The sequence below is a fragment of the Aulonocara sp. 'chitande type north' Nkhata Bay genome, linkage group LG5, assembly GCF_057382095.1.
Source record: "Aulonocara sp. 'chitande type north' Nkhata Bay isolate Kocher_YH1m ecotype deep benthic linkage group LG5, A_spYH_male_GT1.1, whole genome shotgun sequence".
NCBI lineage: Eukaryota > Metazoa > Chordata > Actinopteri > Cichliformes > Cichlidae > Aulonocara > Aulonocara sp. 'chitande type north' Nkhata Bay.
This window is the reverse complement of record NC_141348.1, coordinates 12126025-12151016: the sequence shown is the minus strand read 5'-3', so window position 1 is coordinate 12151016 and position 24992 is coordinate 12126025. Positions and strand designations below refer to the sequence as shown.

The following is a 24992-nucleotide window of genomic DNA, read 5'->3' as shown; positions in this document are numbered from 1 at the left end:
TGAAAATACAAGTTTCAGCTTGTGCTGGAGTTTGACAAAACATTCTGTCCTACACAAAGACAGTCTCAGTCAGTCTTGTGGTATAGCTCTTGGCTAGAGAGACATGAATTTTTGATTTGGAAGTTATTGACCTGGAATTTCTATATTATTGAGTACTTTTGGGCAGACTCACATTTTTTTTTCCTGCTGCTCTGAAAGTCCTCTTGATATATAGAGACAGCTTGAATCCATGTTGATGTTCGAGCATCTATTAACTATGAATGTTGTTTTGATTGCTTTAAATCATCCTTGTTAATATTATTTTATTTGAATCAAGACTATCAATGAATAAATGCTGACAGAAATGCAAATACAGGTGTTATATTTAGGTATTATTTCTGAGCTGCTTCAAACGTCTGTCCCCACTTCTCCATTATAAAACACATCAAATCAAAAGTGGCTGCTTTCCTGTTTCCATCATTGTGATCAAAGTGAGGGTATAGTAGGAGAACATTCTGTGATATGCAAATGATTAGTAGTACACCTAACCAAATGGGCTAGCTTAATATTGGTTTAGTAAACAAAGGCCTCTGCAAACACTGGCTAATGAGGCAGCGCTGTTTGTCCAAGGCTTGCCAATCCAGCCATATACGGGTCTATTTTATTGTCTCTTCTTCCTCTTTCCTTTTCCTCTATACATTTCCATATTATGCACTTCAATAAATTGATTGGGATGTGGCAAGAGCTCAGGTCAATTCTATTTGCTCTTGGTTTCTGGCTTGTGCTTAATGGACCATGATAACAGTCACTCATCATCCTTAGCAGACACTCGTGTTATATTTAAAATAGGGATCCAATGATCTAGAGAGTTTGTGTCTTATGAAAAAGAATATTCAAGTAAAAACAAAGTGTCACTACTATTTGTTGTACCGTTACTTTCATGAAATGTAAGTGTGGCATGGTTGGATGCTTTGTTCTGCTACATTTCAAAATTTTACATTGCATTTACAAAGCAGGAGAGGAAATATATTCTTGTTAACATACGTGGAGAAAAAGAGATTTCCGAGACAATAAAAGAAATACAACAATAACAAAATAAAATGCATGCTTTGTGTAAAGGGGATGATTTAAAATCAAAAGCCACAGACATCAGTTCAACATTTTGGCGAGTAGGAAAATGTGGTTCAGTGTATTTACGAAAGTAGTGTGATCTAATAATAATTTTCAAGACAAAATTATTGGATAATTTTGGCGTTTGAAATTAATTTAGCATCATCAACTGTATTATTTCAATTAGAATCCACGTTTATTAGAATCCTGATTACATGAAGTCATGCTTTACTTTTTATTTGTAACCTCTACCTAAGATAGTTTAGGATTGTCTGCCTTGCTTTTATCACATATCTGTATCGCAAACTCACTTTATTGCTTAGAATGATGTCTGAGGCAGTTTGGTAAAAGTATCTAAAATATTAAAACCAATGGTCTAAAAGAAAATAAACTGACTTACTTATCATATTAAAGCCAAAAAAACAAACAAACAATTCAAGATTGCCAAAACTGATGATCCTCTGGGTAAACCTTGAGACTCCTCACAAAAGGTAGCCAATCACCACTGAGTACCGTGTTAAAATAAACAACTATACAGAATTAATATACATGTTTACACATTTTTACCTGTGTGGAAAGTTTCCCACTTCATATAACAACAGTGGGGTGAATTCTTTTATAGCTCATCTATCTGGGCACCGGAGTTACGGGCAGTGCCCAAATGCATGGGGCATGGCTGCTTTGATTGGCAAATGTCCTGACACAGGCTGTTAGATCTGATTGGCATGTGCTAGGCCTCACCCTTGCTGCTGGAGCTCTTCACTCTGAGTGTGCTATTGGTGCCTTGTGAGCCACTTCATTGTTTGCTATGAGAAACAGACTAACCAAGAAGTTTGCGGCTAAGTTGTGGTGAATGAAATGCTTGCATTCGATTAGAGTGTTACCTTATCGCTAACTGGCAGATACATCATCCAACTATGGCTACTTCTGAATCCAACAAATAGCATGTTTGCTAACACTGAGGTTTCAAAGTGCAGCATCCAAAACTTATGGGTAACGTGACAGTAATCATAAACTGCTGTGTCCATGTTCTATGCTGGATTTTAAGCTACTGGACAATTTCTTTTAAACAATGAATTTTGCTAACAGAATTCATGTTTCAACTATAAGTAATTTAATTACAATACAATCTGTTCCCCTCAAATATTTGTTTTCTTTTTTAAATACAATAGATACAATAGTACACACACCCAAACACATGCTTAAATAAAATTAAAAAAAGAAAAAAAAGAAAAAAGAAGAGAAAGAAACCCAAAAAAAAAAGCCAAAGCAAAACAACACAAAAACCCCCCAAAAAAGGGTGGGGGGGGGGGGGGGGGGATAAAGTTAATCAGCTGGTAAAATGTTTAATGACTTGCAATAGTTTACAAAAGAGCCCCAGATATGATAAAACTCCATATTTGGCCGTTCCCGCTAGGCCTATCTTTTGCAATTTAAGAAATGACTTCACATCTCGAAACCAAAAAGAAACTGAAGGTGGTCTTGAAGATTTCCAAAGGAGTAAAATACAACATCTAGCCAAAAGTGATTCAAAGGCTAATATTTTCAAGTGTGTAGGGTTAGTTAGACCAGTATTAACTGGAAGCCCGAAAATAGCTAAAAAAAAAAAAAGGGTCCATGCAGACCTGGGGTCCAAGAGCCAAGAAAAGATTACTCCTAACTCCCGCTCCCAAGCCCTCCCAATTTTAACCACTGAGTGGACATCTAAATCCATAAGTTATTTATATTAAAGATGTAATTGATTTCTTATTGGGTTTAAGGGACGTTTCCTCCCACGGTTGGACATTTGGAGGAAGATGGTAGAAGGGGAAGAGAGCAGAAGTGCAATGCCGTGCCTGAAAATAACGAAATAGATGGGTAGCCAGAAGATTTGCTTCTAAACAGAGGTCTGAAAAACTTAAGACAGTGCCATATTTATAAACAAAAGTTGCATTACAATCCCACCCCTTCCCCATTGGACCATCGACAGGATCTGTGTTGGTGTCATCTTTTTTCTTGGATGGGGGCGTTTGGCTCCTCTAGGTCAACCTTATTATGCTGCATTCTGTAGATGCTCGATTGGATTGGGACCTGGGGAGTTTGGAGGCTGGGTTAACACCTTAGTCTCTTTGTTGTGCTCCTTAGCAGTTTTTTTTGCGGCATGGCAGCGTGTATTGTCTTGCGGTCATTGGGGACCGCCCTTGTGACGGGGCTGTGTGCTGGTCTGCAAGTAACATTCAGAGGAACGCCAGGAACCAAGATTCCCCGGCACAGCAGTGTATTGCAGTGAGATGATCAATTTTCTTCACTTCACCAGTGATTTTAATGTCAGTCATCAACCATAGCATATAAAGCTAGCTGAGGTGGGGAAGGTGTTTTCTTCAGATTTGATTTAAATCCATAAAACACTTACAAGCACAGATGATAGCATCAGCACAAGTGTAAATGTATTTCCTAAAAAATTTTACACCCCACTGTACAATGGTTGCTCTACGCTAAGCTGCTATATAAAAATGACTTTTTTTCTGCATCTCACATATCCATTTAAAGTCTCTTCCTTTAACTTCAGAGTGTGTAATTCTAAGAGACCTGCACTGTTTTATCAGTGTCAAATTTCATCTCTCTCAGCAAAGCCAACAAAGGGTTTCTCTTTTCCTTGTTATGTATTTCTGCGTCACTCATCTTCTCTTTCTACAGACTTGTGCAAACTCTTCATGGAGTTGAAAGGATAAAGTACTCAACGTAAAACTTTTTCCCTCTAACCCAGTTCCCATTAGACCTAGAGAGATATGGCATGAAATTTCTCATTAACACTTTCTTCCAAAAGGGATTTCTCTTGCCCAGGCCTGTAGGGGTGTGCCTCGAACATACTGAGTGAAGGTGCATAAAAGCCCAGTGATCAACCGTCACATAAGAAATTGATCTAGTTTTAGAGAACCAAATGGTAGAGCACTGAACTAGAAGGGTTGGATGTCGCTTACGGGATGAGATTGTTATTGTCTTCTTTAAATGGTGACTTGCAAGGGGTTATTATGTTCTGCACTTCACTGTGTCAAATCCAATCTTGACTCAAACGGACAAATATGCAAACTTAAGTAAAAATAATCTCTTTATTGCTGATTTGTTGAGTTAGCCTGTTAAGGATGCATAATTGCTAAGAAAATGTTCTATCCTCAGTGCCATGAAAAGTAAAAACATGACTACAGATTTAATACTGTTAGTTGGCAGTGTAAACACATGTCCAGGTCACATGTCCAAGGGTGCATTTCTCAATGCGAATAGGATCTCCGCATTCATCTACACTTCCCTTTGAGAAATTGAGACATTTGAGCTTAAAAAATGAATAGCAATAGCATAATTAATTAAAATTATTCATTATCAAGTAATTGAAAACTCAAACAATGGGCCACCTCCTCAGGCTATAAACCACTTAAAAGACAAGCAACCTGTTTTAAACTACATAACAAACATCATACATGCGCTCATGGAGAAATGCCACGGTGAGAGAAATGCAGGATGTCCTCGACACAATTCCATTTGTTTAGCAATTTTAAATTGAGGTCATCCTTGAAAGCCAGCTGTATATTTTTTTTAGTTCCAAAGAGACATCAGGGGTGTTTCTCAATACCTTATTTGCCTAACAGCTAAAGAATCATCAGGTTAAATGTTCTCCTGAGTCACGTTGGTTACTTTTATTTTGTAAATGCACTAAGCTAACATTAGAGAAATCATTTGCATCATTAGTTTGATTGATACTGCCATGAATTGTTGTTGATGTGATTGTTTAACGCTTTCATTACCAAACTGTATGACTTAACTTTGCTTATTGTTGTAAAACTACAGACATAGTTAGCCTGAAGGAGCACAATGACCACAATGATCAGACAATCAGATGATTCTAGCATTAATTATTTTATGAACATTAAGATATAATAATAACCCATAAACAACTTGGCTGTAGAAAGGTGTGATTTAATCAGTCAACGACAAATCACTGCAGACTTTTGACGAACTTTTGCAACTTTTGCCCTTAAAGTATAATTAAATTTTTTTTTTAAATGAAGCCTTTTTTCACAGTTTGTGCTTCCATTATCCATTTGACACTCTTCAGTCCAACATATGAAGAGTACAAAAATCAATACCCTTGAGGAGTGGTTGGAGGGCCTTTATCTTTTGCGGCGGATGATTTGGCTGTGTGAATTATTCATCAGCAGAAAGCTATGGCTTGTGCTGGTGAGCACAGAGGATAGGAATAACAGCTTTTCCTTATCACTCTTAATCTTAGAAGCTGCAGTAATGCAATTCCTAACATTTAGCACTTAATGGTGTGTCAGAGAGGGAACATGATCTAAGACCATTAGGGATGTTTTGTGCTGAGGTTCAAAACAGGCTTTTTGCCTCTTATCTCTTCCACTGAGCTGACTAACCATGAAAGGTGTGAGGAAAGTCAAGTTTTAGGATACCATCAGTCAATCAAACTGATTAGATTTCTCTGGCTTTTTCCCTTCACACTGCCTGCAATCCTCGCTTTCAACATTTCAATATGTTTTATATTATATAGACTTTTCTTACTCCTCCATAGTGTTTGAAACATGATTGTGTATAAGCTCTGTAAATACTCTTAATGCAGTTGTCAACATATCATTGACAGGTTTGATGGAGTTACTGAGGGACATCAAATTGATTAAATTGATTGGTTCTTTTGTCAAATGAAAATCTTTGACTAAATTCAACTTTGATGGTAAAATTGTTAACACGTGATTGCAGCCCCACACAGTCTGCCCCTCAGTGTGCATTGGAATGATGACAATACTTTTATCAGGATAATGAATGCACATTGAGATATCCACAATATGGATCGAGGTTTCTACAGAATGAGAAAAATGAAAATAACAAAAAGACATTTCTTACCAAACCATTAATGTTTTTTTTTTACTTTCAGAGCCTGCTTGTTTTACAGACTGAATGTCAAGATGAAATCCCCGACTCAGCCTTTCTGACATTATCGGTTCCTCAACAATAGAGGATGGTGCTACAAGTGTGCGACTGGCAAAGAGAAACATTTCATTGTCAGACAAAGAGAACAAAGGACAAAGATAAATCGTCTGAGTGTTCAACACAGTTCCCAACCCATATATACCGCTGTTGGGTCTCTCATTCAATTCGCTTAGCTTAATTGAATGTTTGCACTGCAGTGCATTTGTTGTGTATAGCAATATGTTTATTAGCATGCTAAAGGATGTCTGAAGGTTTCCGTTCCTACAGCCGTTGACAGAAACACACATTAGAGAAGAATGAATAAGGATGCGCTCCAAGAACTGCACATTGTGTGGCTACAAAATATCTTTGTGCTCATATATGATTCATGTTGCTGAATATATCCAAGAACTGTCTTCTCCTGACCCTGTAAAGCCTGACACATCACACAAGGCGCAGGAATTGTATTTTTCCTGAAACTATTGTTAGCTGGACTTTTTCTTGTTGTACATACAACAATTACAACGAAAATAAAATTTCTAATGATTTACAAATACACTTTAGAAACACTTTGAAACCTTTGAACACTTTGAAACCTGTGTTTTGCTATATATATATATATATATATATATATTTATATATATATATATATATAAATATATATATATATATATATATATATATATATATAAATATATATATAAATATATATATATATATATTTATATATATATATATATATATATATATATATATATATATATATATATTTATATATATATAAAAAAAACACCCAGCACGCCCCTGCGGGCGGTTTATCCTTCAACCTCGGGTCCTCTACCAGAGGCCTGGGAGCTTGAGGGTCCTGCGCAGTATCTTAGCTGTTCCCAGAACTGCGCTCTTCTGGACAGAGCTCTCCGATGTTGTTCCCGGGATCTGCTGGAGCCACTCGCCTATCTTGGGAGTCACCGCACCTAGTGCTCCGATTACCACGGGGACCACCGTTACCTTCACCCTCCACATCCTCTCGAGCTCTTCTCTGAGCCCTTGGTATTTCTCCAGCTTCTCGTGTTCCTTCTTCCTGATATTGCTGTCATTCGGAACCGCTACATCGATCACTACGGCCGTCTTCTTCTGTTTGTCTACCACCACTATGTCCGGTTGGTTAGCCACCACCATTTTGTCCGTCTGTATCTGGAAGTCCCACAGGATCTTAGCTCGGTCATTCTCCACCACCCTTGGGGGCATCTCCCATTTTGACCTCGGGACTTCCAGGTTATACTCGGCACAGATGTTCCTGTACACTATGCCGGCCACTTGGTTATGGCGTTCCATGTATGCCTTGCCTGCTAGCATCTTGCACCCTGCTGTTATGTGCTGGATTGTCTCTGGGGCATCTTTACACAGCCTGCACCTGGGGTCTTGCCTGGTGTGATAGACCCCAGCCTCTATGGATCTTGTGCTCAGAGCTTGTTCTTGTGCTGCCATGATTAGTGCCTCTGTGCTGTCTTTCAGTCCAGCTTTGTCCAGCCACTGGTAGGATTTCTGGATATCAGCCACCTCCTCTATCTGCCGGTGGTACATACCGTGCAGGGGCCTGTCCTTCCATGCTGGTTCCTCGTCTCCCTCCTCTTTCTTGGGTTTCTGCTGCCTGAGGTATTCACTGAGCACTCGGTCAGTTGGGGCTATCTTCCCAATGTATTCTTGGATGTTCCTTGTCTCATCCTGGACTGTGGTGCTGACACTCACCAGTCCCCGGCCCCCTTCCTTCCGCTTAGCGTACAGCCTCAGGGTGCTGGACTTGGGGTGAAACCCTCCATGCATGGTAAGGAGCTTTCTTGTCTTTATGTCAGTGGCTTCTATCTCCTCCTTTGGCCAGCCTATTACCCCAGCAGGGTACCTGATTACGGGCAGGGCGTACGTGTTGATGGCCCGGATCTTGTTCTTACCATTCAGCTGACTCCTCAGGACTTGCCTGACCCTCTGCAGGTACTTGGTGGTTGCAGCTTTTCTAGCGGCCTCTTCATGGTTCCCATTCGCCTGCGGGATCCCCAAGTACTTGTAACTGTCCTCTATGTCTGCAATGTTGCCTTCTGGTAGTTCAATCCCCTCAGTTCTGACTACCTTCCCTCTCTTTGTTACCATCCGACTACACTTCTCCAGTCCGAACGACATTCCAATGTCATTGCTGTATAGCCTGGTAGTGTGGATCAGTGAATCGATGTCTCGTTCACTCTTGGCATACAGCTTGATGTCATCCATGTACAGGAGGTGGCTGACAACTGCTCCGTTCCGTAGTCGGTATCCGTAGCCAGTCTTGTTAATGATCTCACTGAGGGGGTTCAGGCCTATGCAGAACAGCAGTGGGGACAGAGCATCTCCTTGGTAGATCCCGCACTTGATGGTGACTTGTGCTATGGGCTTGGAGTTGGCCTCTAGTGTTGTACGCCACATCCCCATTGAGTTCCTGATGAAGGCTCTTAGGGTCCCATTGATCTTGTACAATTCTAGGCATTCCAGTATCCAGCTGTGGGGCATTGAGTCATAGGCCTTCTTGTAATCAATCCAGGCAGTGCACAGGTTGGTCAGTCTGGTCTTGCAGTCTCGGCTGATTGTTCTGTCTACCAGTAGCTGGTGTTTTGCGCCTCTGGTATTCTTGCCAATTCCTTTCTGTGTCCCGCTCATGTATTGACCCATGTGCCTGTTCATCTTAGCCGATATGATGCCTGACAGGAGCTTCCATGTAGTACTGAGGCAGGTTATTGGTCGGTAGTTGGAGGGGACCGGTCCCTTCTTGGGGTCCTTGGGGATCAGGACCGTCCGGCCTTCAGTTAGCCATTCCGGGTGTATCTCGTTAACTAGCAGCTGGTTCATTTGTGCTGCCAGACGCTCGTGGAGTGCAGTTAGCTTCTTCAGCCAGTAGGCGTGAACCATGTCGGGCCCTGGTGCTGTCCAACTCTTCATACTGGAGACCCTTTCTTGGATATCTGCCACTGTGATGGTTACTGGACCCTGTTCAGGGAGGTCGCTGTGGTCTGCCCTCAGATCCTCTAGCCACTGAGCATTGCCGTTATGGGTTGCATCCTTCTCCCATATGCTCTTCCAGTATTGCTCTGTCTCCAGCCTTGGTGGTGCTGTTCTCTTATTGTTCCCTTGCCACTGAGAGTACACCTTTGCTGGTTCTGTGGAGAACAGCTGGTTTATTCTCCTGCCTTCTATCTCTCTGGTGTACCTCCTCAAGCGGCTGGCCAAGGCTGTGAGTCTTTGCTTGGCAGTTTCCAAGGCCTCAGGTATGGACAGCTTGCTGTATTTCTTAGGCACCTTATTTGTCGCACCTTTCTGCAACTCCGTTAGTTGGCTAACCTCCCTCCGTGCTACTTTGATCTTGCCCTCTAGCCTCCTTCTCCATGGAGGGTACTGCCCCTTGTCGCTGTTCAACTTGTAGCCAAGCATCTCACTGATCACTGTTGCCGTATTGTAGATGAGCTTGTTAGTGTCGGTAATCGTGGTTGTAGGTATTGCCCGTAGTGCTGCATTAACATCATCTAGCAGACCTTCTGAGGGTACTTCACGTAATCTTGGTAACCGGCTACGGGGGATCCAGGTTTCAAGCTTGGCCATGATCCTATTTTTCAGGTCAGTTCCTCTCGCACTCAACGATCCTTCTCCTATCGCACTTGGGGCTATGTACCCAATCTCGGGTGATGATATCTCCCCCCTGACCTGGCGTCCTGACTCCTCCTTGCCGTAGCATTCGTCAATCTCTAGCTGTGAGAGCAGTCCCTTCTTTCGAATGTTGGAACACTGAGCTACTAGTTGTTTCGCCGTCATTGTGGATGTTGGGTATCGAAGAATCCATAGGTCCCTCATCCTATTCATGTAGCCCCTTCCGCCAGGGTTACTTGCGTAGTAGCATTCCAACAATGCCCTGTTTTCGTCTCTTGCCCACCGATGCCTTCTTGTTCCAGTAGCCCACTTTTCATCAGGGTGCCCTGGTTCCTCAACACCTGACGCGGACCCTGGTTCCTCAACACCTGACGCGGACCTTGTTGATCCGGGCGACGTCCGAGCCGGCATGCCTTCATATTTATCTGTCTCGCTCATGTCTGCGGTAGGCTTGCTTAGCATAGGGGGTCTAGCCTTAGGACCCTTACTGGATACAGACGCCCCAGGCAGGAATCGAACTTGCGATCCTCTGTTCCAAAGGCGTGTAGTCTAACCACTACGCTATCCAGCTGCTATATATATATATATAAATATATATATATATTTATATATATATATATGTGTGTGTGTGTGTGTGTGTGTGTTTGGCGGGGGGTGCAGAGCCATTGACATTTTTATGAATAAAAAAAAGAATGGTTGGACACTGCTAGCATAATGAACACGCCAAGCCAAAGACTAGAAAGTATGATATCTTGCCTTTGGCTTCACCTGCACAACGGTGGTGCCAAGGTAGGTATCCTCGACAGAATTTGTTTCCCCTGCATCGGGAGCACGCGCTGGGCTGTCCAAATCACCGAAAAACAGTATCCCACAGTTGTTTTTGTTTTGAAACCCATTTTGCACAGAGAGGCATTTTTTGAAAAATGTCTTGATAGCAGTGTTGAATATTCTTACACAATAAAAACAAACAAACAAACAAACAAACAAAAACAACTACATGTAAAACAATTACAGATGGTTTGTTTTTCTGTTATTTAGAAGAGGTAGTAGTTTATTTTAGCAAAAAAAGTTTGGGAACCACTGACATATACTATCTTTTAATACAGCCAAATTCCCAATTAAGCCATTCTTTGTTCATTTGTTTTGTCAGAAATTGGAACAACTGTGAAATAGAGACACAAACTCAGCACATTAAGACTAATGTAAAGCAGTCATTACTTTTAAACCATTTTTCAACATAATAGTCTACACCCCTAAAGTCCTGAATCAGTAGCAGCAAAGCTGTCTAAGAGAATCACCATACATTTAAAATAGAGACGACAATTTTTAATGACATCCTTCTGGCATGTGATTCTGGTAACCATGTTGTTCTTGTCTTGCTTGACCTAACTGCTGCCTTTGACACAGTAGACCACAATATTTTAATTTCTCGATTACATGATGTAGTGGGTATTGGTGGCACTGCACTCAATTGGTTTAGGTCTTATTTGTCAGATAGAACTTTCTCTGTCAGCCTTCTCGGTTACGAATCGTCTTCTGCTCCTCTGTCATGTGGTGTCCCACAGGGCTCAATTTTAGGGCCACTGCTCTTTTCTCTGTATCTACTGCCTCTGGGTTCTATCCTTAGAAGGCATGGGATCTCATTTCACTGTTATGCCGATGACTGCCAAATTTATTTGACACTAAAACGCAAGGATGCCATCTCCATAAAACCTCTCTTGACATGTCTAGATGACATTAAAGCTTGGTTGGCTCGAAACTTTTTAAATTTTAATAAAAAGAAAACAGAAGTGTTGGTGTTTGGACCCAGTGGTCCCTGTGAGTCCTCCTCTGTTGTTTTAGGATCCCTGGAAGTCTATTTTAAATCTGTTGTTACTGACCTTGGTTTTAAGTTGGACAGTGATTTTAAATTGGACAACCAAATCAGAGCAGTGGTGAAGTCCAGTTTTTATCATTTAAGGCGACTGGCAAGACTAAAATCTTTTCTTTTGAGACAGCACCTTGAAACAGTGATCCATGCTTTTATTTCTTCCCGCCTGGACTACTGTAACTCACTTTATGTGGGGGTCAGTCAGTCATTGCTCTCACGTCTGCAGCTGGTTCAAAATGCGGCTGCACGACTCCTAACAGGAACTCGAAAAAGAGAGCATATAACCCCCGTGCTGGCCTCTCTGCACTGGCTGCCTGTGTCTTTTAGAGTTAATTTTAAAATTCTTATGTTTGTTTTTAAATGTCTACACAGTCTTGCCCCGCCTTACCTCTCTGAGCTTCTTCATCCCCACATACCCTGTCGGTCTCTCAGGTCAGCTGACCAGCTGCTCCTGGAGGTACCGAGATCCAGGAGGAAGCTCAGAGGGGACAGGGCCTTCTCTATTGTGGCTCCAAAATTATGGAATAATTTGCCCATGCATGTTAGAGAGGCCCCTTCACTGTCCACTTTTAAATCACGTCTTAAAACCCACTTTTATTCCTTGGCTTTTAACCTCAGTGAGACTTAGTTTCTTTTTTAATGCAGTAGTTATTTAATTAATGATTTCACTCTTCTTTTATTTGTTTTTTATTTATATCTCATGTAATTTTATTTTACAGTTCCAATGTACAGCACTTTGTGTCAGCTGTGGTTGTTTTAAAGTGCTTTATAAATAAAGTTGATGATGATGATGATGATGATGAATTGTGTTGCAGTTTCAGTGGTATTTACATGAACTGGTCCTTCAGAGAAAGAAAAAAAGTATTACAACAATTCTACATTTGTAGCAATGACAGCAGTAGCTGCAGCCGCTTTAGTGAATGTCTCATACTTAGCAGTGTCTAGAAACACAGGAATGTCAAGGAGATTCAAATAGACTTGTTAAAAGGATATTGGTAGTTTGTGTTAGCCTCGCTAGAATACAAAATAAAACCACAGAAAAGGTTTAGTCACTAAAAATGCTTACAAAAATGTTTTAATTAAAACTTAAGAAAACACTTTTATTTTGGAATTTGCTAATCTACCTTTGCATGTCCTCCTTCTATAAACCTCTGAGGTCCTTCTCTTTCCTTCCCATCATATTCAACATCCTTTGTTTGGTATATCCACTTTGGCCACTACTCAAAGGTCAATTGTGAGCTTCCAGATTTAGTTTACCCAAACAATTAAATTCATTTTACCAGTGAGTTGCAGAAACCATGACAAATACATTACTCCGTGTTTTATATAATATCAGTCTATGCTTTGGGAGGGTAAAACAACACCAAGTATAAATGGCAAACTTGGCATTTACTAATATTATTGCACTCCATAAAGAGCTAAATCCTGATTTTGCGCAAAGAAAGATTGTTAAAAGAAGTTGGGTGTTGGTGGAGGTGTGAGAGTTGTGCGAGATCATCCATTGGTAACTTGCAGTGCCATGCCCTCCCAGGTAGTTTCACACCTCTAACTGATAACACTCACCCTGACATCAATGAAGACCCTATGATTTAAATCCAACTAAAGAGATTTCATTGCATTATTATTTCCCACCTGCCAAGTGAACCGATCACGCCTCCTGAAGGAGCTGCCATGTGTCTCCAGGTCTAAAATGGCAAATCCAGTTGCTGTTGGCTTCACAGATGTCTACAGCTGTGAAAATGGAAGATGGTCTGAAATTGTATATCTCTATAAAACCACATTTTGTTCATCAACCTGTAAAAACCTGCACAGCAAATTCAAAAGTGTTAAATTTTTTGGTGTTAATAGTCTCCTTGCAAAAGTAGAGTTAATTTTACTCTAAGCAGAGTCACATTCTTTTAATGTAACTCTGAGGTGTAAAATGATAGTAGTTAAAATCGAGTGTTAAAAATGAGTGTTTCTATTTCAAATCTGGAGGTGTTACAATGGAAACATTAACTCTTGACCTCTTAACTCTGAACTCCTAGAGGGGCTATGACACCAACAGAGTAAATTCACAGACTCCGCCCCCAGCACGGCTCCAATCGAAGCTGAAGTGAAGCCGTTTCAGAACATTTTGCTCTACATATTTGAGTTGTTTGCCATGCTTGGTAAGTCATTTTTTCAAAGATTGTTTCAATTGTTATTAGCTTTTACTTCTGTGGCTCTTTGGAGTTGAGACAAAGCTGTGTGAAAGGCATTAGCCATGTTGCTCGCTGATAGCATAATATTCTGTTTTAGCTAGCTGAAAGGTATTGTTTGCGGGCAAATACCACAGCCTTGAAAAAAAGCTTGCATGTGAATTTTCAGTCACATTTTTGGTCAAATACACCTAAAACAATGTCTAGAATGTGAAATGTTGGTATAATGGTGCTACTTGAAGCCTGAAAACGATCGCCCATAAAAAAAAAATAAAAAAACGAGCAAACAGCAGTAGCAGACGTCCTGACTGGATTCTACGTTAGCATTTAGATCCCTCCAGAGTTTTGTGCACACGGTTTAGGTAAAAATGAAAAAAGTTGAGGTTTTACATTTAGTTCAGTATTACCTGTTGCCTGTGTCCTTGTCTTTTGGGAAAATACTTTACACAAGTAATGGCTCAAAGAGGATTCCTTTTTTTTTTACTGTGCTGCAATTGTTTACTGGATTATTTGTGCCGTTAATTAGTGTCAACTAATTTTTATTCGATCTCCGCACAGGATATGCTTGTGAAGATGGAATATGGGGGAGAGCAGAAGTGCGTTGAAGTTCCACAAAGGGATGAATGAAGGACATGCATATTGTATTGAAGAAATAAGTGATGAGAATGCTGTTATTTGCATTTACCATGTCAGACCTTTTGATAAACAAAATTCTAATGACAGTGAGAACATGTATACTGTTACATCTTTCAGAAAATGTTTTGAAATTGTGGTGCACAGTTCAGAATAAATGTTTTTCAAAAACCATTGCATCTTTTTAGTAAATGTTTATTTCCAAAAGAAATTTCTAGAAGTTCAGAACAGTAAAATTCCCGCTTTTTAGAATGAATTAGAAGATAACTCTTACGTAGTTAAACTAAAATACTCTTTGAGAGTTAATATATAAACTCTTAACACCAAGTGTTAAATTATCAACTCCAGACAGATTTGGTGTTTAACACTAAATCAGAGTTAACGTACCAACTCTCCAAAAAGAGTTAAATTAACACTCTCTGGTGTGGACCCATATAGACACTTTAATAGTGTTGAAATCAAATCCGACAGTGTTAATTTGGACATGCTGGATTTGCTGTGTGTTAATTACTTTCAACTGTATTATTTTTGTTTAACAGTGTGAATTATGTATAACTTTTGTAAATTAGACAGAAATAGGATTTAAAGTACTGATGTGGAAAATACATTTCTTATATTTCAACAATTATCAGCCAGTTGCTTTCATCTTTGTTTTAAAGATCAACACCAGTTTGCTACTGAGCAAACAGATGGTCAGATCGTGACCATAGCAGCTACATCACGATGCTCTTCATGCTCCTCAGCTCAGCATTTGATACCATCATTCTATATAAAATGACGAACAAACTTTATGCACCAGGACTGACCACCTTCAAACATGACTGTATACTGGATACTAGCTTTTCTCACCAACCACCTTCACTCAGGCTGGGCAAGCACATCCTCACTCTGAGCATGATAGTTCCCCAAGGCTGTGTGCTGACTCCCTTCCTGTGTGCTCTGTTCACATTTTACTCTCAATACACAACTCAAATGTCATTTTTAAGTTTGCAAATGACGCAACAGTCATCAGGCACATAACTGATAACAATGAGGATGGATTCGGAGAGGATGTTCACAATCTGACATGGCAAACAGTAACTCGATCCTAAACATCCCAAAGACCAAAGAGATCATTGTAGGCTTCAGGACTACAAAGAGAATCAAACAGTGCTACACACCAATACAGAGACTGCAGAGAGCTTCAGGCTTTCTATCAAGTACACCACCACAGAGCAACTTTCTAGGAGGAGAACAGTAGTTGTGGGTAAGGCATGACGGGGCCTTTCCTAAGGAGATGCACAATAGAAAGTATCCTCACAACCTGCAACACAGCCTGGTGTGGTAGCTGCATCAAAGCTGACAAATAAAGCCCACAATGTGCTGTGAAAACGGCACAAAACATTGCTGGCACCAGAGTTTTCAAAGTTTTCTATTATCTAATTGGTTTTTATTTTTATTTCCATCCATCCATTCGCTTCCGCTTATCCTTTTCAGGGTCGCGGGGGGTGCTGGAGCCTATCCCAGCTGTCATAGGGCGAGAGGCAGGGTACACCCTGGACAGGTCGCCAGTCTGTCGCAGGGCCAACACACAGGGACAGACAACCATTCGCACTCACACATTCACACCTAGTGACAATTTGGATTATCCAATTAACCTATCCCCACAAGCTGCATGTCTTTGGACGGTGGGAGGAAGCCGGAGTACCCGGAGAGAACCCACACAAACACGGGGAGAACATGCAAACTCCACACAGAAAGACCCCGGCCTGATGGTGGAATTGAACTCAGGACCTTCTTGCTGTGCGGCAACAGTGCTAACCACCGTGCCACCGTGCTGCCCTTTTTTTTTTTCCTTTTTGGTTAAAAGGAAAAATTCCATTTCTGTTCATTTCCTGAGTGGGTTTGCTCGTTTCAGTTTAATTTTTACTGATTATAAATGTTTGGTTTTAGTGTAGTTTTGATAAGTTTCAGTCTGAGCTTATTCTTTTTAATAATAATAATAATAATGGATACTTTATTGATCCCCATGGGGAAATTACTTGTTTTTCTCTGCATTTGACCCATTCACTCAGTGAAGCAGTGGGCAGCCCACTAAGCAGGCGCCCGGGGAGCAGTGTGTAGGGACGGTACCTTGCTCAGGGGTACCTCAGGGTAGCCGTTAAGTGGATTCGAACCGCCGACCTTCCGATCATGGGGCGACCACTTTACCTACTGAGCTATCCCTGCCCCATAATTATTCCATTACTGAAGGAATACGGAGCACAATTTAGGAAAACCAGTCCAGTTATTACAATAAAAACAGAACTATTTTTGGAAGCAGCTTACTCACACTCTTTTTTTTTTTTCTTTTTTTTTTTTTCTTCTGCTTGTCCCGTTTGGCTCTTTTGCCATCAGAATTGTTGTCTAAAGGCAAAGAAAGATGCCCAACGGATTTACTTTACCAAACTGACCATCCCAGCCTTGCCGTAATGGTCCATTTGATTCACCTTTTATTGTTTATTTTATTTTCACTTGCTGAATACGGGACAGACTTGACTGGGGGAAAGAAGGGGAGAAAGAAAGAGGGAAAGAGAAACAGCTGAGAAGAGGGACGGGGGAGAAGGGCAAAAACCAAAAACCAACAGAACGGGCAGGAAAGAAATAAAAAATGCATATATCGATCACCTGGATCACCTGTTGAGAAAGAAAAAAGAAAACAAGCAGAAGAGAACAAGAGTAATAGAATAAACAACATCACAATGATATATGGGAATATGACAGTAAATACTAAATATTAAACATTATTGTGCAGCACATAAGATCAACAGAACACAGTGTGCTTTGAGGTAGGAGCCAAAAACGGTGTAGTTTGTGGGTGTGATCACCCGTGTGTACACCTGTGAGCATGGACGCGCTTGTTTTTATTAAAAGGTTCCTTCATGTAATGATCTGCTAGAGGGTGTGGGGGGGCCACAGCCCCGTCCTCCAGGGCATGAAGCAGGTATGGAGGAGATCAAAACTCCAGACATCCAGAGGCCCCCAGAACACAAGAGACCAAGGAAGACCAACAGAGGGGCAGCCGCGCCACTGTCCCAGAAAGAGCTGAGGAGAGTCCCAGATGAGGGGTCACTCAGCAGCCGCGGAGCAAATTCAAATTCAAATTCAAATTTTTATTTGTCACGTACACAGTCATACACAGTACGATATGTAGTGAAATGCTTGGACAACTGCTCGTGACCTAAAGAAAACAAAAAAGGAAAAGGCTATGAATAAGAAAGGAAATAAATATGAAAAATTAAAAAGGGTAAATTTAACTAGGAAGGAATAAAATATAAATTAAGGTTAAAAATGAAATAACTGTACAACACAAATTAGAGCATAAGCCAGGGGGAGTTGCAGTGACGTGCCCGTGAGCTCCGCCGGCAGTCAGCTGTGCCTGAGTGACCGAGCCCCAGGCCGAGAGGCCGGGGGCACCCCACCTCCGAAGTGGCCCGAGCGAGCCCCAGGCTCCAGGCCCCGATAAGCGGCCGCCAAGGAGTGAGCCGGTGTGTACCTGGACGCCCATCCCCAGACACAAAGAACCACCAACGCACCGATGTCTGAGGGAGTCCGCCACTGGCAGGGGAAGTGGTGGTAGGGGGAGATAGGCCTCCAAACCTTGGAGGGCCTGAGATGTCCCCAGAGAGGTGACGCCTGACACCCAACCTGACATATAGACACAGACATACAGGCACACACAGATACAAACATCCATTCCCACCCTCATGCTCTCATATGCACTTACTCCACACTCAACCAACGTGGAGACAGACATAAAGAGACACTGTACACACGATCACACTCCCCAAGCGTACTCTACAAACCGGGTCTAGGTACCCTTGCCCCTGGAGGGGAGAACTGCACCCAGACACAGGTGGTGTTACCCTTTTCCCTGCGGTGGGGGGAGGCAGACCGCCCCGACTCCGCAGACTCCACACTCTTAAAGAAATACAAAAATCTCAATAAACATGTCCATCAAAGTTTAAAAAAAGAAAAAAGAAAAAAAAAGACCAAAGCTAAGGATAGTTAGTATTTCAAGTTCCCAAATTCATGTCAGTTAGTTTTCATGTTTTCTCAAGTCTATTTTTTTTTTACATCTAATTTTATTTTTTACTTTAGTTTTAGTTAAGTATGGTTGGCACCGAGTTGCTGTCTCTGCTTCCTTGTTACACCACTCGCTGTGTGAACAGGCGAATCCACAAAGACTCCACAAACCCTGGACACCATTTGCTCAAGCTTCTGTCATGAGTCAGGTGATTCAGAGCTATGCCCTCATACACAAACAGACTCAAAAAGCTTCTTCCTAAAAGCTGCTGAAGTCAGTTTTCTTCTGTTCAGTTCTACCTGTTTACATATTCAGTTGTCATGTCAATCATTTTCAATCATATTTTGACATTCTTCAAATGCACACATATTTTGTCAACTTCTAAAAGTGCACATCATTTTACACTCTGTCCATTACCATACTACTGCTAACGCTCTCCCTTTTTAGTGATTTTATACTTGTTCTCTTATTCACTCTCATGCACTATGTGAGGTTAGTATAACTGTAATATGATTATGATTGCTTAAGGGAAATAAAGATTGTGACTCCTCAGTCTTGAATCTGTTTTATTTATAGCTCAAAAAAAGTTAATTTGAAAAAGTTACTTTTTCTTAATTTAATTCAAAAATGTAAGCTTTCATATAAAAAACATTTTTAAACCTTTTTTGCTTGTCTTAATTTTGATAATTAAGGCTTATAGTTTTATAGAAATCCAGTATCTCAAATTATTAGAACCTTTCATTTCAATTTTGAGTAAATAACTGCAGCCTAGCAGTCAAATATTCCAGGAGGGTGGTGTTTTACACAACACGGTATAACAAAGCAGATGGTATTATGCGTCCTTTATTGACCTACTAAAGCTTTTTTTCCTCTAATGCAGTATAGTCAAGTAAATATAGTTGTAGAAGGATGTTTCGTGACACCAATATTACAGATTTTCCAATAGCCTCTGGAACTGGTCAGAAAGTGCAAAAGCCCAGCTTACCAGTCATGGGCCTGAGGTTCCTAATAATCCCTTTATAGGCCAAAACTAAGTTGAATATAAAATCCTTCTTCTCAAATAAATCCCTGAATGATCAGGCCCAATCAGATCTTAAATATCTTACCTTTTGGTATCATTGTAACAATCCTGCTCATAGGAGATCATCTGATTCTTTGTTTTTCTCTCTCTAATGTTGTAGGGTTTTACCTTAATTTAATAAACAATTTAAGCGACTGCTGTTGTGAAGTGGCTTGTGGTTAGACAAGAGGGTGGCGTAAGTTATAAGCTTAAACCAGTATGTTCTAACTCCCAGTCACTGGTGCACTGAAAAGGCTAATTATCTTAACAAGATAATCTGGATGGAATTAGAGAACAGGAAAGTTCACAAAGACCCATCAAAGATCCAAGCTGCTAATCATGTAAATTTTACAGTTTTAATCACTCTGTTCTTCTAATTAGATGCGTAGATCAAATTGCTTTTACTTTAAACATGCTTTCTGGTGTAAAGTTGACTGCTTTAATATAGAAGTGGCCCCACAGTGTAATGGTTTATACATTTGCCTAACACATGATTTAATCCCCCAGTTTCAGACCAGGAAGAGACAAATTCCCATGGGGAATATATGATAAAGGGCATGCGGTTGGAAAATCTCCCACATATCAGATTTAGAGTCATCGATTGTGTGGATCAGGCAGCTGCCAAAAGAAACTTTAGTCAGTGGAAATGACTTTCTTTTAAATGGCTCGGACTTTGCCACTTGGATAAAATGAATAATTGGACAATATAGCTAACACTACATTTCATTCAGGAGTTAGTGGAGCCCAGAACAGAATTGGAGGGACTAATAATGTTGGACTTACCTTCATCACAGAATCAGAAATATAACAAATGTAAGATGTTGTTGTTCAACATCTGCTGAATGTGTCAAGTACAAATATGCCTATATTGAGTTTACAGCTTATTGTGTTATATTATATTACAAATAACATACTTATAGTAGTTATAGTTAACTTTTACCAGAATGGATGCATTAAGTATCGTCCATTTCTAGAGATTTGCTTTACTTTAAGCAGATCAAAAAGTTTGCTAAAATCATTTCAAACATAAAAGATAACAACTTTGTCTTTCTTCTCTGGTGGCTTTTTTTCTCAGAAAATATATAATATTCAATGCTTACTTGAAACAGCACATTACACAATAAAAAACTGTTTACAGTACAGCAAGAATAGCAGTCTGTTTATATCTTTTATAGAATACCCATGCACATCGTCAGAAAATCACTGAAACGCTGTGGGTTAGTCAATCTAGAGCAACAGTACGCTATGGGTGACCTGTGCTGTATGTGACTGTGCTTAACTCGATCTTAAATCTAACTAGGACCTACATTATCACATGTCTGCACTGTGTGCTGTGAGAACAGAGTACCCTCCACATATCCTTGTTAGCATGTCCTCTAGGAGCTCAGCAGGCCCAGCTGACACCAGGGAATGGGGAAAAAAAAAAGGCTGCACCTGGAAAGGCATGATGAGATGAGATGTGGTACAGTGAGCAGGGAAATGAAGATCAGCACGTCACTAGTGGGTGACGGGATGGTATCCCTTAAAACACTACCCTTCTCCCACTGCCTTCTTACACTCGGCTTCTGTTTATGATCTTTTTCAGAATGGTAAGGAAAGGAAAGAAATCTCTATAGTCGCTGAGAAACACAGTTGTACCTGGGGTATATGCTGCTGTCATTTTCTTCAGCTCTGCATTCAAAAGTGTTAATCTTAAGATCGTGTTTCTGTTTGCCTCGAAATAGCTAAGGAGAAAATTACGCAGCATGCATTGATTCCTTATGTGTGTACGTTCTTCTTTAACTCCCATTTGCATGTGTCAAGAAGTAATTAATCAACTGCACTTTGACCTGCGCTACCTCCGAATGAGTGCCTTTCTAATTGTGGGTAATATCTCTGCTCGTTCTCTCACTGTTCATTAACAGTCAATTAACAATGACCTGGGATTTCACAGGTGGTCATGTTCTCTCAATACTTAATACTTTTTTATTTTAAAGATAAAATGCTCTTTCATTTGGAAAAATACATGACACTGCACACAGATCTTGTTCCATCTGTGCCTTTTATTCTCCAAGACGTTAAATGGCTTTTACGTTTTTTTCTTACATGCAGCTCATGTTCAGTTTATGCAGCAAACTACAATAACTTTTACGGCTTGTTTTCCAGCAGTGTTCTGCAGTTCCTGTTTTACCCAGGGGTGTCAGTACTTCTGAAGGTGTCATGTGTTCATTGACTTCATGTTTTCTTATTTTGACAAAACAACTCCCTGTCTGGATCTTAAAGAGATATGCTGGCATTTTGAGTTTTTCAGGTAGCTTTTTTTCCTTGTTGCTGTTGTTGTTTTTTCTTATTGTTTTTCTTGCAGGAACATGCCTTCTGACAACAGGTTATTTTACTAGTGTGATCTAGAAAGTCACAATTTTTAATACTTCAAGAGGCAGAAACTCTAGAAATTAGTTTTATATCAGAAGCTACTTTAAAACACAATATTACAGGAAATAGACTATGAAGAGTAGAATACACATTAGCTTCTGACGTGTGCAGTTTAAAATATTTTTTGTGCCATTATATTCAGCTTGCATATTTATCAATTAATTGCACTTTGAAATCAGTCAGATAATTTCAATTTAAAATATTTTCAGTAAAAGCAACTTTTACATTTTGAATGCAGTCCACCTGAAGTGCTTTATTTCTTAATGCAGCTTTAATTCAAATCTCCTATGATTAGGAGACATCATTTTTAACATAATTTTTCAAGAAGCACACTAACACATTTCATTATCATTAGTACTGTGATATACTGACATTAGTCAGATCTTATCTCACATGTACATATAGGTTAAGCAATGACTCACTCTTCACAAGCATGAGAGAACCAGCTGGAGATTAGCTTCACAGGTTTTATTTTAGCATTGAGTAGAGCATCACTTGGCACACTTCTGTCTGTGCTCATACTGTGATACCTCTCGGCCAGAAACCCACTGCACCCATGGTGTCACTACCTCACTAACAAAAAAATAAATTAATTAAACAACCACCATAGCAACTGCACAGTTAACATAGGGGAACAAAAATTGCTCATTAGGAAATAGTTTGTAGTTAACATGTATGGTTCTCTAACCAGGACAAAACAATGTTAATGCATTAACAGACAATGGCACACAAACTGGTGTTGCTTGGCATTTATCCTTTTCGTCCCACATTTATTGATCATAAAAAAGCCCCTCACCGGTCTCTTCGTTAGATACACTTGTAAAACTGCATGTTATAAGTCAATCACAAAGCAGCAATTTGTGTAGAACTGCACATAGACACGGTAAAGATGACCGCCTGATGTTCAAACCGAGTATCAGAATGGCGAAGAAAGGTGATTTGTTGCTGGTCTAAGTATTCTACATGACCATCTCTGGTGTTTACAGAGAAAGAGAAAATATCTGGTGAGCAGCCGTTCTGTGGATGAAAGTGATGCTAGAGGAGAATAGACAGCTTTGAGTTGATGGAAAGGTAACAGTAGGTCAAATAGTAGCTAACGTGCTACAATGAACTCACAAGTGTCGTTTACTTAATAAAAAAGGTAGTTTAGTTAACTAGAAAAGGAAGAAAAGATCACAGAAACTAAAACCTTGATATGCTCTTTATGCTATTCCTGTGTATTAGTGACACTGACCTGTTAGCATACTTGGTACTTTGTTAATGGTCCTATAATATTTATAATATTTATGTTTTATTTTCTGTCTTATGTGAAGCACTTTGGTATATTTGGTTTTTAAAGGTGCTCTATAAATAAAGTTGTATTGTATTGTAAAAAGGCTCAATGAATTTTAATTGTGGTGCAGCTAAATTATTTACTTAAATGAATAATTGTGTCCCATAAGTTATCAAAATATAATTTTATATACTGATGTCAGTATCAGCAGTTTCAATTCTACACGCTATCATTTCTGTAGTCTATAAAATCAATCTTTTCTCTTTTATGTACAATAGCAGCATATTTGTGTTTAACTACATGCTTACAGTAAATAATTTCACAGACCAGTGCCAAGCTAATTTACCATATGTCTGTAAGTATTTTCCACTCACAGCTTTCTCGTGTGTTCAAGTATATGACAAGAAAAACGCTTCTACAATGAAAAATGCACAGTACTGGTCACAAGAGGGCATGTCACCCTATAAAACAAGCAAGTTGCTAATGACTTTTTCAAGAACTAATTTTCTGCTTTGTGGCACAGCCCATAAAACAAGGTTATTCTGCACCATCAAGGGATGAATAGAGATTTAACTGTCTTTTCTGTTTATTGTCTCACAGCAACATTTACACGTTGCTTATGCCACAAATTGAAGAGAGAGTCTCTGGTGACTTTGTCACTTCTGTCTCATGCTTTTTTTTTTTCTTTTTTTTTTCACATCCATTAAGAGCAAGGCCAAAAGTGCTGATCCATTTTGCATTTTACCACAAGTACTCATACCACATAACAGGAATCTGTGTGTCCTATTGTTTTGCCTCCTCAGTTTTGCATGTACGCATGTTGTGTATATTAAACAGTCAAAACACAAGGCTGTAGACTCAGAAATCAACTTGACAGTAATGCTGAAATTAGCTTTAAAATGCTGAGCCCTCACTATAATAGAAGCCAACCCGTGCACTCTAATTCTCCCACCTGCTAGCACTCCCATAACTCTGATGCAAACCCCTGGGGTTGGAGACATGATGACTCAGGTCTACCAGATGACAGCTTGATTTTAATATATGTGGAAGTTTTGTCAACATGTATGCCAGGGTTTCACAAATCACACAACCGTGTGTTACTATGCTAATACATATGCCTGCGTGTAGACTAGTCAATTAGCACCAAGTCCACTGACAAAGCATCATAAAAAAGACAAAGAGGCTCCAGTGATCTTGTAATTCTGCAAAATGCAATTGAGAAGAGCTTGCCACAAGGGTGTTTACAGCTTTCAGTCAAACTATTCGCTTACTGACGAATGACTGCGGCGCTATGACTTAATTATGACTGCACAGGAAATACTGTCCATCCCTAGTAATGACCCCTATGGCCATCGATAAAAAGGCCTGATAAACGCAGACTTCCTGAGCACGGATGGATAAATATGCCCTGAGTAATGAGACCCAGGCCGCCGAGGATGACAGCTCTGCTCTATATCATGTGCTGCTCTGTGGTTCTTGGGTGCCAGAGGAGGGAGGGGAGACATGGAGGGAGGTGTCTTTGAAACCTCTGTGTCAGTTCTCTCATTCACAGCTAGCTCTCACACACAATAGTTGTGTTCTCTGAGAGAAAATAACCTGAGATATCAGAGAGCCGGTAAAGAGAAATTCCATTTTCAGTCATCTGGTTCCATCTACGTGACTCTAGGCTGTCAAGTGAAAAGCAATTGCATCAATCTTAAGAATACAGCATAGTGGGATGAATCATTAGAGTGCGAGTCACAGTGTTCTTAAACATGCAAAGGAAAAAATAAAATTACAATATTTGTTTCACATGAAGTCAATCATTC

At 40.1% G+C, this 24992-nt stretch overlaps 1 long non-coding RNA gene across 1 annotated transcript in view; it reads left to right on the top strand.

The window, feature by feature from the left end:
- LOC147329925 (uncharacterized) overlaps positions 1-6370 on the top strand; it is an 81401-nt gene extending 75031 nt beyond the window's left edge. The window contains exon 5 of the long non-coding RNA XR_015129048.1: positions 6011-6370. This is a non-coding gene — a long non-coding RNA (uncharacterized LOC147329925). The remainder of the gene's footprint in view (positions 1-6010) is intronic.
- Positions 6371-24992: the final 18622 nt, after the last annotated feature.